The 13,556-nt window shown below is 44.4% G+C and overlaps 2 pseudogenes; both read left to right on the top strand.

The window, feature by feature from the left end:
* Positions 1–9,726: 9,726 nt before the first annotated feature.
* LOC118394037 (toll-like receptor 12) lies at positions 9,727–10,868 on the top strand (annotated as a pseudogene).
* Positions 10,869–10,959: 91 nt separating this feature from the next.
* Positions 10,960–13,343, top strand: LOC118394209 (toll-like receptor 13; annotated as a pseudogene).
* Positions 13,344–13,556: the final 213 nt, after the last annotated feature.

The following is a 13,556-nucleotide window of genomic DNA, read 5'->3' as shown; positions in this document are numbered from 1 at the left end:
AGTAATTTATAGATGTGGGAATTGAGTGCAACTCTGTAGAGAGTCATCAACTATTGATGTTTCTAATCTTTCAGATCCTGCCAACATGATAATCATGATCTGTTTTTGAGTGAGAGGCACCATCCTAGCTCTCTCCTCCTTCCTCCTCACTGAGCCTCCACATAGGCTTACTGTTTACATCAAATCTGTAATTCTGCATTTACAATGCGCAGTCTGTTCCAGCTAAAGCTAATAAATGTTTATTTCCATGTTAGTTAGATATATAAAGCCAGGAGTATTATACAGTGCTAACAAGCTACGCTAACACCCAGCACACAACTACTGTCACGGGTGTGGTAAGAAGTAGACCAAAGTGCAGAGTGGTGAGCGTACATTTTATTTTATTTTAAAATGTCGCCACCTAAACAACAAGACATCAAAAGGCTCTCTCAGGTCAGGGCGTGACAACTACACTACTCAGTTTACATTCAAATAGAGGAAGAAAAGTCATTGTTTGAAAAGGATTCCGATTCAGTTTCGGATTTAGAAATAGGGAAATTATATGGACGTTCAGTGCATTCAGAAATTATTCAGACACCTTCACTTTTCCACGTTGTTACGTCACACCTTATTTGAAAATTGATTGCATTATTTTCCTCATCAATCTACACACAATACCCTATAATGACAAAGGAAAAACAGAAATACCTTATTTACATAAGTATTCAGACAGTTTGCTATGAGACATGAAATTGAGCTCAGGTGAATCCTGTTTCAATTTCTACAACGTGATTAGAGTCCACCTGTGGTAAATTCAATTGATTCGACATGATTTTAAAGAACACACACCTGTCTATATAAGGTCCCACAGTTGACAGTGCATGGCAGAGCAAAACCCAAGCCACGAGGTGGAAGGAATTCTACGAAGAGCTCTAAGACAGGATTGTGTCAAGGCACAGATCTGGGGAAGTGTACCAAAACATGTCTGCAGCATTGAAGGTCCCCAACAACACAGAGGCCTCCATCATTCTTCAATGGAAGAAGTTCGGAACCACCAAGACTTTCCTAGAGCTGGCCGTTCAGCCAAACTGAGCAATCGGGGGAGAAGGGCCTAGGTTAGGGAGGTGACCAAGAACCCGATGGTTACTCTGACAGAGCTCCGAATTTCCTCTGTGGAGATGGGAGAACCTTCCAGAAGGACAACCATCTCTGCAGCACTCCACCAATCAGGCCTTTATGGAAGAGTGGCCAGACGGAGGCCACTCCTCAGTAAAAGGCACATGACAGACCACTTGGAGTTTGCCAAATAGCACCTAAAAGACTCTCAGACCATGAGAAACAAGATTCTCTGGTCTGATGAAACTAAGATTTAACTCTTTGGCCTGAATGCCAAGAATCCTGTCTGGAGGAAACCTGGCACCATCCCTACGGTGAAGCATGGTAGTGGCAGCATCATGCTGTGGGGATGTTTTTCAACAGCAGGGATTTGGATACGAGTTAAGATTGAGGGAAAGATGAACGGAGAAATGTACAGAGAGATCCGTCATGAAAACCTGCTCCAGAGAGCTCATGACCTCAGACTGGGGCAAAGCTTCACCTTCCAACAAGACAACAACCTTAAGCACACAGTCAAGAAAACGCAGGAGTGGCTTTGGGACAAGTCTCTGAATGTGCTTGAGTGGCCCAGCCAGAGCCCGGACTTGAACCCGATCTAACATCTCTGAAGAGACCTGAAAATAGCTGTTCGGCGACGCTTCCCATTCAACCTGACAGAGCTTGAGGATCTGCAGAGAATAATGGGAGAAACTATGCAAATACATGTGTGCCAAGCTTGTAATGTCATACCCAAGAAGAATCTAAGCTGTAATCGCTGCCAAAGGTGTTTCAACAAAGTACTGAGTAAAGGGTCTGAATACTTATGTAAATGTGATATTTCAGTGTTGTTATATAAATTTGGTTTGTCATTATGGGTATTGTGTGTAGATTTATGAAAAAAGTAAACTATTTCAAACAGGCCCTCGGCCAGCCAAGTCACCAGTTGAGACCTTTATCAGCCCCTCTCCCCTCCAACACACAGTCATAAATCAACAGCTGTCAGCAGGGCCAGAAATAACCAGATGCCTGCTTCTCAGTCTCCCTCACACCTACACCTCAAAAGCGCTCCAAAACAGAGATCTTCAACTGATCCTTTTCCAATATACAAACAAAATTACCAACTTTAAAAATGGAATTAACAACTCTAAATTATATACTTTCCCTGCTCACATGTCAGTCATTAAAACGAATACACATTCGGTGCGATCACAACAATACTTTTGCCAATAAACCACCAATAAGCCATTTGTAAAAGAAAAACTGCTTCACTAACCTTTTATTGAAGCTTTGGTTATTATGTAATTAATACAAGGAGACTTTTTAAAATTCCTTTCAAGTGGTAAAGGAGAAACAAATCTGAAACCTGAACAGCTTCTATCCGCAAGCCATAATACTGCTAAACAGTTAACAAAATTGTTACACGGACCCTTCTATTGAATTTCGATTTGTGCAGCCTCTATGCACACTCACTCTATGCGCACTCCACACACACACACACACACACACACACACACACACACACACACACACACACACACACACACACACACACACACACACACACACACACACACACACACACACACACACACACACACACACACACACACACACTCTATGTGCACTCTACACACTCACTCACACACACACACTTCATTTCCTCACATACACATTACACGCACACACATTTATACTGACTCTACACACACCTATACAGTGTGTGCAAATATAGTAAGATTAGGGAGGAAAGGCCATAAATAGGCCATAGTGGCAAAGTAATTACAATTTAGCATTAACATTGGAGTGATAGATGTGCAGAAGATGATGTGCAAGTAGATATACTGGGGTGCAAAGGAGCAAAGAATAAATAACAATATGGGGATGAGGAAGTTGGGTGGGCTTTTTACAGATGGGCTGTGTACAGGTGCAATGATTGGTAAACTGCTCTAACAGCTGATGCTTAAAATTAGTGAGGGAGATATAAGACTCCAGCTTCAGTGATTTTTGCAATTCGTTCCAGTCATTGGAAGCAGAGAACTGGAAGGAAAGGCAGCCAAAGAGGAGTTGGCTTTAGGGATGACCAGTGAAATATACCTGCTGGAGCGCATGCTATGGGTGGGTGTTGCTATGGTGACCAGTGAGCTGAGATATACCTAGCAAAGACTTATAGATGACCTGGAGCCAGTGGGTTTGGCGACGGATATGTAGTGAGGGCCAGCCAACGAGAGCATACAGGTCACAGTAGTGGGTAATATATGGGGCTTTGGTGATAAAACGGATGGCACTGTGATAGACTACATCCAATTTGCGTGGAGTGTTGGAGGCTATTTTGTAAATGACATTGCCGAAGTCAAGGAATGGTAGGATATTCAGTTTTATGAGGGTATGTTTAGCAGCATAAGTGAAGGAGGCTTTGTTGCAAAATAGGAAGCCAATTCTAGATTTAATTTTGGATTGGAAATGAGACGTGGAAGGAGAGTTCACAGTCTAACCAGACACCTAGGTATTTGTAGTTGTCCACATATTCTAAGTCAGAACCATCCAGAGTAGTGATGTTGGAAAGGCGGGCAGGTGCAGGCAGCGATCGGTTGAAGAGCATGCATTTGGTTTTACTTGCATTTAAGAGCAGTTGGAGGCCACGGAAGGAGAGTTGTATGGCGTTGAAACTCGTCTGGAGGTTACTTAACACGATGTCCAAAGAAGGGCCAGAAGTATACAGAATGGTGTCGTTTGCGTAGAGGTGGATCAGAGAATCACCAACAGCAAGAGCGACATCATTGAAATATACAGAGAAAAGAGTCGGCCTGAGAATTGAACCCTGTGGCAACCCCCATAGAGACTGCCTGAGTTCCGAACAAAAGGCCCTCCAATTTGACACACTGAACTCTATCTGAGAAGTAGTTGGTGAACCAGGCGAGGCAGTCATTTGAGAAACCAAGGCTGTTGAGTCTGCCGATAAGAATGCAGTGATTGACAGAGTCGAAAGCCTTGGCCAGGTTGATGAAGACGGCTACACAGTACTGTCTTTTATCGAAGGTGGTTATGATGTCATTTAGGACCTTGAGCATGGTTGAGGTGCACCCATGACCAGCTCGGAAACCAGATTGCATAGCGGAGAAGGTACGGTGGGATTCGAAATTTTCGGTGATCTGTTTGATAACTTGGCTTTCAAAGACTTTAGAAAGTTGCTGTGGTGTGGTGCAGAGCTGTTGGTCAGGGTAGGGGTAGCCAGGAGGAAAGATGACCATCTGTTGGTTCCTTGATCATTTGTGTGAGATTGAGTGCATCTAGCTTAGATTGTAGGATGGCAGGGTGTTAAGCATATCCCAGTTTAGGTCACCTAACAGTACGAACTCCGAAGATAAATGGGGGGCAATTAAATCACATATGGTGTCCAGGGCGCATCTGGGGGCTGAGGGGGGGTCCCTAACAAGTGGCAACAGTGAGAGACTTATTTCTGGAAAGGTGGATTTTTAAAAGTAGAACTGTTTGGGCACATACCTGGACACCATGACAGAACTCTGCAGCCTATCTTTGCAGTAGATTGCAACTCCACCCCCTTTGGCAGTTATTTCTTGGCGGAGAATGGGGATGGAAATTCCCACATTTCTGGTGGCCTTCCTAAGCCAGGATTCAGACACAGCTAGGACAACAAGGTTGGCGGAGTGTGCTAAAGCGAGGGAGGAAGCTTCTGATGTTAACATGCATGAAGGCTTTTATGGTTAAAGAAGTCAACAAATGATAGTGCCTGGGGAATAGGAGTGGAACTGGGGACTACAGGGCCAGGGTTAACCTCTACATTACCAGAGGAACAGAGGAGGAGTAGGATAAGGGTACGGCTAAAGGCTATAAGAACTGGTCGTCTAGTGCGTTGGGAACAGAGAATAAAAGGAGTAGATTTCTGGGTGTGGTAGAATAGATTCAGGGCATAATGTACAGACAAGGGTATGGTAGGATGTGAATACAGTGGAGGTAAACCTAGGCGTTGAGTGACAATGAGAGAGGTTTTTTCTCTGGAGGCACCAGTTAAGCCAGGTAAGGTTTAAGCTCTGGGTTGCATGTGTGTGCGGTGGGACAAAAGAGATATCTAAGGAATGTTTAACAGGACTGAGGGATCTACAGTGAAATAAAACAATAAGAACTAGTCAAGACAGCAGTAGACAAGGCATATTGACATTAGAGAGAGGCATAAAGCAATCACAGGTATTGATCAGGAGAGCGAAGACAACAACGGGTAAATGGCGATGAATGGGCAGAGAGGGTCGGTTAGGCACATACAGGAGCTGAGTTTGAGGCTGGGGCCGTCAGGTAAACAAAATGAGGTACCATGTTATTGAAACAGTCCAGGGGGCATCAGCTGGGTAGCCGAGTGATAATAGGGTCAAAAGAGCAGCAATAGGTGAGTCGGGGTGCCGTTCGGTCACTACTACGCTGGGCGAGCAGGGGCACAGCGTTCAGAAAGCTAGCGGGCCAGGACTAGCAGATGGTTCTTCGGCGACATCGTAACAGAATAGCCTGTTGAGACCACATCGGGCGATCACATCAGCAGTCCAGTTGTGATGGATCGGCTGGGCTCCGTGTCGACAATAAAGGGTCCAGGCAAATTGGCAAAAGAGGTATTGTAGCCCTAGAAATAGCTGGTATATGGGCCAACTCAAGGCTAACTGGTGCTTGCTTCGGGACAAAGGCGTTAGCTAACAGTAGCCACTCGTTTGCAGCTAGCTAGCTGCGATGATCCGGTGTAATGATCCAGAGCGGCAGGAATCCGGTGATGTGGTAGAGAGAAGCAGTCCAATATGCTCTGGATTGATATCGCGCTGTGCAGACTGGCAGGTATTGTCCGACATAAGGCTGGCTGGTGACCGAGAAAAAGGTGAAGACCACAAGCCGTGGCTAACATATATCCTGATGCCTAGTCACCTTACCCTTATATATACCTACCCCTAACACTCCAGTATCCCTGCACATTGTAAATCATATGTATGGTATTGGAACTGACCCTTTATATACTTTCTCGTGTTCTTCATATTTCTATTTCTAGTGTGCTTTTGTTGTACTTAACTTGTATTTATAGTACTACTGATAGTCATTACTGTGTTGTTGGGAAAGAGCAAGACAAAAAAATCACTGTATTTGTGCACACAATAAAAACTTGAACACTTGAAACACACACACACACACACCATCTGAGGCATGACACACTCAGGATAACTGATAAATGACTCATACCTACATCATATTGACAAACACATGTAGGTTGAACCATTAAGGTTAACACTGTTCATTGGGTTATTTCTGAAACACAGATGCTTTCAAATGCAGTGACGCAAATGAACATGCACACATACACACACACAGTGAAAGACAAACATACAAACAAACATTGATACAAATACACACACACACACCAGCTCTCTTACTGGAGGACATAGAGAGGTCTTCTGTCAGTCCTTCTCTCTCCTGGAGACATCAACTGGCGTTGGGCTTTTTTGTCTTTGCCACTGGCATGTTTTACTCATAAGAACACGTCCTCACATCCACACATGCACGCAAACACACACACACACACACACACACACACACACACACACACACACACACACACACACACACACACACACACACAATAACCGTGTGTCTTTGCCACTAGCCTCGTTGGCAGGTTTCATTGTGACATGACTTTGCTTCAACAACATGGCACCAAGCACTGCCGCCCTCTTTACTTCAGGACAAAGAACATATTACCATAATCACAGCTATTTACGTTTATTCTAGTACTGCATGTGTATATCATCAAGATAACCCAGATAACCATGGGGTCATAACCTTTCCTGTACATGTGTGTACCCACACACACACACACATGAATTCAGGTTCACACATGGTTAGAGGGTTTATCTATCTACACCCATCTCTTGGCCCTCTTTCCACTTGCTCTTCTCTTCCTCCTTTTCACTTATCCTCTCCCGCCTTAATCTCTATCTCTCTTACACTCGCTCTCTCTGTCTTTCCCATTCTCTCCTTCCCTCTCTCAACAGGAAAATAGGAAGTGTTATTCATGCTGGTAATTACATTTCTCTCTTTTGTTATGTCAGCCATTAATGGATGAACAAATGTAAATACCTCTTTATGGAAGTAATGTATAACCTTACAGGACAGTGGAGATAGCTGGCAGTGCAGCATATCAGCATATCAGCATATCTCTCTCTCTCTCTCTCTCTCTCTCTCTCTCTCTCTCTCTCTCTCTCTCTCTCTCTCTCTCTCTCTCTCTCTCTCTCTCTCTCTCTCTCTCTCTCTCTCTCTCTCTCTCTCTCTCTCTCTCTCTCTCTCTCTCTCTCTCTCTCTCTCTCTCTCTCTCTCTCTCTCTCTCTCTCTCTCTCTCTCTCTCTCTCTCTCTCTCTCTCTCTCTCTCTCTCTCTCTCACACACACACACACACACACACACACACACACACAACAGAGACACAACACCGGCCCAGTCACACTGAAAACACACACCCACACCCACCAACGTGCACCCATTCAAAAAAACTGAGAAATAGGCCATGGTAATATGCTGATGCAGGGGGCCATTTTTACAGCATATTTTATTCATCTGTTGTTTGCAAAATGCTGTATGAAATATGGATGGTCTGAGCCAGGCTGTAATGCTCTGACTTCCAGGGCAAGGAGACAGGCGACAGGAGCATGGGTTCCATACTACTACACACAGAATCACAAAGTGTAGAGGGTTGAATGGATGGAGGTATGGATAAAGGGATGGATGGAGGTATGGATTAAGGGATGGATGGAGGTATGGATTAAGGGATGGATGGATGAATGGATGGAGGTATGGATAAAGGGATGGATGGAGGTATGGATTAAGGGATGGATGGAGGTATGGATAAAGGGATGGATGGAGGTATGGATAAAGGGATGGATGGAGGTATGGATAAAGGGATGGATGGAGGTATGGATAAAGGGATGGATGGAGGTATGGATAAAGGGATGGATGGAGGTATGGATAAAGGGATGGATGGAGGTATGGATAAAGGGATGGATGGAGGTATGGATAAAGGGATGGATGGAGGTATGGATTAAGGGATGGATGGAGGTATGGATAAAGGGATGGATGGAGGTATGGATTAAGGGATGGATGGAGGTATGGATTAAGGGATGGATGGATGAATGGATCAGCGCATGGGCAGATGGATGGATGGCAAATTAACCATCATTGATTGGAAACAGCTGGGGTTTTGCTGTTGAGCTGGACGTGAGAAGTAAAGGAATCACAGGGGTTTACGCAAATGTTGACACAATGTTGTTGTTTTCACACAAGTGCAGAAAGCTGAATGGGGAAAAGAGGTGAAAGTTCTGGGCATGAACACGCTTTCAAGTTGCCAAGTTCATTAGCAATAATCATCAAATAATAATCCATGTAATGAAATACATTTCTGAAATATGTCTCTGACCCTGATGGCGCAGTTCCATCCACTTTGAAGCGTACATCTAGAGAGTGCTTTCTTAGCAACACAGCGCTCCCACGGCATGATGGGAAGTGACATTAGCGCCTGGGGCAGCCACTGGCGGGGTCTAATAGAGGGAGCCAGGAGGGGTGAGCCATACTGCTTCATCACACACACGGTATACACACACACACTTAGAAATACACACACACACACACACACACAAATGTAAAAACACACGCCCAAACCTGTCCTCATGCACATACTGCATCTCGTCATCCACCCAGAGAGTAGAGCAAGAGGTGCTCTGTCAGTAACCCACAGTGATGGACCACAGAAACATGGCATGTCTGACACAGTGGCAGACAAGACAACACCCCAGCCATTTCTTCTGCATTTATGTGATTAGTTTGATTAACGGGGGCTGAGCTACAGTGGTGTCTGTGAGACAAGGGCCCCCAAGGGGTCCGGGCCGGGTCTTTTCCCAAAAACGTCAGAATGGTTTGAGCTGTCTATGAAAAGCTGAGACTCTCACGAACACACTCATGTAACATGTTTTGCTCTGTGATGCTCCAAATCTACACAAGAGTCGTTAGAAGGTAAGGGGTTCTACATAAAACATCTTAGGAAATCCCTGGACATAGTGTGTATAATACTGTAATAAACTCACATAGTCGCTGTCACAAACTACAAACTCCACACAGTTATCCCTGACTAGTTGGATATTCATTTCCCACTGAGCAAACAATTTCTGTACTTTGGCTGACCTCATTCTTTTTATTGACATTTGTCAATAAAACTCATGAACTCAACTGTTTATGTCAAATACTTTTGTGTTCTACTTGTAGCCCTGGTTGTCCTGAAAAGAAAATGGTAAAACATTTCATTTTGAGGCTAAATATAAGGGCAGGATATGCAGATAAATGGATGTCAGATAAATGAAAAGCGGATTTTTCTCCGGTCTTGGGACTGAAGACAAACTCAGAAGTAAAAGACGGTGCTAACCACTACCTCTTATGTAGAAGCTACGAGGAAGCGAGAAAGAGGTGTTAAGAATAATCTTATCTGTAACCCACAGCCTTTCTCAAAGTATCTAAGAGTTCATAAAAAATAGACCAGGAAGAGATTTCAGAGATGCAAAAGCCATATATAGTCAAAATATCAAGAAGAGATGCACACAGATACAACTCCGACACAGCAGTGGAAGAACACCAGATCTTCAGTCCAATGGACAAGCAATCCCACTGACGCCTCATCCCATAGGATAGAGGAGTATTCTGATGATATATCTACAATCCCAGACAGATTTGTTAATCAAACTACACTGTATGACAAAATCTCAACTGGATAAGAAACGGGATGCTGAAAGTGATTTCCTACGGACAAACTACAGACGGCTTCACATCATCCTAGCAGACCAGTGTCTACTTCAAAAGAAAGATGAGGCTGGTCTCTGCTCAGTTTGAACTATTGGTGGTTTGGATCATCGGCTCCTGGGGTTGGTTAAGTAATAAATGCGTCCTCTATGACAAGAAATCTAATTACTGGCTATCCATTCACTCCAGTTCCTGCCCTCACAGCAACCTAACTGCCGTTTGCTGAGATTTATCTGATCTCAAACTCAACCTTTCCATTGTTCCGTCAAACTACCAGGCTCTCTGTCTCGAGATCAGGAGTGGGTCTGTGATGCAGTCTGGGGCTTTATCTCGATTCTCCGTCCTTGAGACCATTCACATACGCGGATGTCTGTCCACGATTCTCCCTGGAACCTTCAAGGGGCTGTCCCATGTGAAGAAACTCTATCTGCTGTGTATGGAACAGTGTTACAATTCCTCACTTCTACCTAACACATTCAGTGACCTGGCTAATCTTGAGGAATTGTCCATTGAGAACTACAGGCTTTCTGTGATGGCACCGGACGCATTAGGAGGGATACCTCTTCTGAAGAAACTCACAGTCGATAGTTGTACAGAAGAGCTCTCTGATTTGCTATGTAGGATAGTCAATATGTCACAGTCATTGACAGCCCTGGACTTCACTTCAGATGGTATATTCATTTTAAGGCACCCAAACTGTTCTGACACAAACGGAGCTGTTATTGAGCTTCCTTATTTCTACCGTCTTCAAGAGGTGTTTCTTAACTTCCCTAATGCCCACCGTTTAGAAAAAAGAGCATTAAAATGCTTTGAAAACATTTCCTCTCTTTTTTTTGCCTGACAATGATGCAGTCTGGTATCAGCAGGCTGCGTCATTTTGTGTTCAACAATAACATTTCTTTTGACTCGGTTTGTGAGACTGTATTCAAACTATCAATCAGACAAGTTCATATAAGTGACCATAAAACTGAGAACTACACAGAGTCTGCAATAAGAAATTGTCAGGGGATCGAGGTGCTCAGACTCAGCATCTGTCATAGTGATAATGTTAGAGTCAACTTGATCCATTATTTGAAGAATCTCACTGATGTGTCAGTGTTAAGACACTGGGACGTTAAACCTGAGTGCATTGAGCTTTGTGACACTCGCACTCAGGGCCCAATCACATGGCTGAAGAGACTTTCCTTGACCCTACACATGCCAAGTATCACCTCAGAGCGGTTCAGTTGCTTGAAAAATCTGGAACATCTGGATCTAGAATACAGCAACATTAACAATATTTCGGACTTTACATTTAACGGATTTGGTAAATTGAGGATCCTACATTTAAGGGATAACAATATCTCTCATATTACAAAGAACAGTTTATTTGGCCTGCACAATTTAGAGACCCTAACACTGGAACTAAACCCACTTGTACACATTGAAGCTTTTGCATTCATTCACTTCACTGAAGAATGTAGATTTAGGGGACATTCACCATCCAGCCAGCCAGTGGGAGAAGCGTGTGACTTTAAATCTGACGCACATATTTAGGGTCTTCCCTCCGGGATTGATATACATGAACATTGCCTCCTTTTTCAGTTGTATCAACATCATCATCGGCAGCAACAGCACCCCTAAACTAGGCTTGGCCCTTCAGGTCCGTGCCCAAAATGTGTCTTTCCAGGACTGCTGGAGGCCGTTCTTCAAGTCCATCGTCAGCCTCACAGCTATGACGGAGCACCTCCTGTGTGGATCTCATTTTGCTGCAAAGTACCTCCCCTCCCTGGAGCATTTTAACTTCCAGTCTATGCTCTATACAGAGTTTGTAGATATGACTGACCTGAACACACTTGTGCAGCTGAGGTATCTTAAGCTGATGAGAGTTGACCTTATCCTGCAACTGGGGCTGGCCATCATGTTCCACAATCTGACCAAACTGGAGAGCCTGAACCTCATCTCCTGTAGGATCCTCACTCTGGAGGAGGAGCTGAGCAGAGACCTGCACTCCCTCCTGCAGCTGTCAATCAAAGTCGAAGAGGAGTTCAGTATGTTAGAGACCTTCCTAGAGCCCCTGACCAGCCTGAGTTACCTGTTGTTCTACAGACCTCGTCTGCACTGTAGCTGTGACAACACCTGGCTGGACAACTGGGCCAGGGGTCAGAGGCATATCCAGGTCATCATCTGGCACCCCAATGAGCCTGATCTGACCTGTAAAGATGAGACTGGTATCCAAAACTTTGCCAGGTACTCAGAGGCCAACTGTTCCCTGGACGTGGGCTTTGTCCTGTTCTTCTGCACCTTATTGGGCCTGCTCCTCTTCATGATGGTGACGGTGCTCTATCACCTGCTGGCCTTCTGCCACATCTTCCGTGGCTGGCTGGAGGAGGCCGTGCGGAGGCCAAACCCCAGAGGGCGCCACTGCTATGATGTGTTTGTGTCGTACAGCGGTAGAGACGAGCGCTGGGTGGTGGAGCAGCTGCTTCCGGGCTTGGAGCAGAGGGGGCCTCCCTACCTGCGTCTCTGTCTGCATAGTAGGGACTTCCAGCTGGGGAAGGACGTTGTGGACAACATCACAGACAGCCTCTACAGCAGCCACCACACCCTGTGTGTGGTGAGTCGTCACTACCTGCGCAGTAACTGGTGCTCCCTGGAGCTACGACTGGCCACCCTGCGTCTGTTGGTGGAGCACAGGGACATCCTTATCCTGGTCTTCTTGGAGGACATCCCTCCTCGCCAGCTGTGTGCCCACCACCGCCTGGCCAGGCTGGTCAAGACCAGGACCTACCTGGACTGGCCTCAGGAACCTTCTGGGACCGTTTGTGGATCAAACTAGCCCCTCCTGAACCAGATTCCAGACTGTAACATTTACATTGACATTTTCCTAATTTAGAAGACCCTCTTATCGAGTGCGAGGTAGAGTAGTGAGTGCATACATTTTCGTATTTGTCGTTTTTTTGTCATAATAACACAACACACAAGATATACATGACTACCTTTATCATGGGTATTTTGAATTTACAGACATGGGAAAATAGTAACTTTTTACATTTTGTTCCATACTGTGCTACCTGCATTGCAACAGAGTTTGGTTGTGTCTTATTCTTTGAGTTTATTTATTTTATTCAACATTGCAGATACATTTTTATTGTTTCACATATTGTGCTGTTATTGTTTTTTTCTTTGCTTCTCTTTCATTAAACTTCCCTGTTGGAAGGAATGTATATATAGTTTGCCTTGATCATTTGATACCAAACACACACAAACACACTAGAGGCCAGTCTGATATTGTGTACTGAATGCCAAGATGTCCATACTTTAAGAGTAGGAAAATTATTCACGTATACTGTATTGTTGATTGCACTGTGCACAAGACAACACAATATAGCCTCGCTACTGTTTTTCACTGTTTTTTTACTGTTGTTTTTATTTCTTTACTTACCCATTGTTCACCTAATACCTTTTTTGCATGATTGGTTAGAGCCTGTAAGTAAGCAGTTCACTGTAAGTATCTGTTGTATTCGGCGCATGCGACAAATCAACTTTGATTTGATTTGAACACAATGTCCTCTTGTGTCATGGTTGATAGATTTGAGAGATAATCCACTGTTGCAGAGTAATCAAAATGTCCCTCTGTGTTTTAATGCCCCATAAAGAGATGTTCAGTCATCTGAGCAT

Source organism: Oncorhynchus keta, chromosome 14, assembly GCF_023373465.1.
Source record: "Oncorhynchus keta strain PuntledgeMale-10-30-2019 chromosome 14, Oket_V2, whole genome shotgun sequence".
Classification (NCBI taxonomy): domain Eukaryota; kingdom Metazoa; phylum Chordata; class Actinopteri; order Salmoniformes; family Salmonidae; genus Oncorhynchus; species Oncorhynchus keta.
Note: the sequence above shows the minus strand (reverse complement) of the source record. Positions and strands in the feature narration are given on the sequence as shown.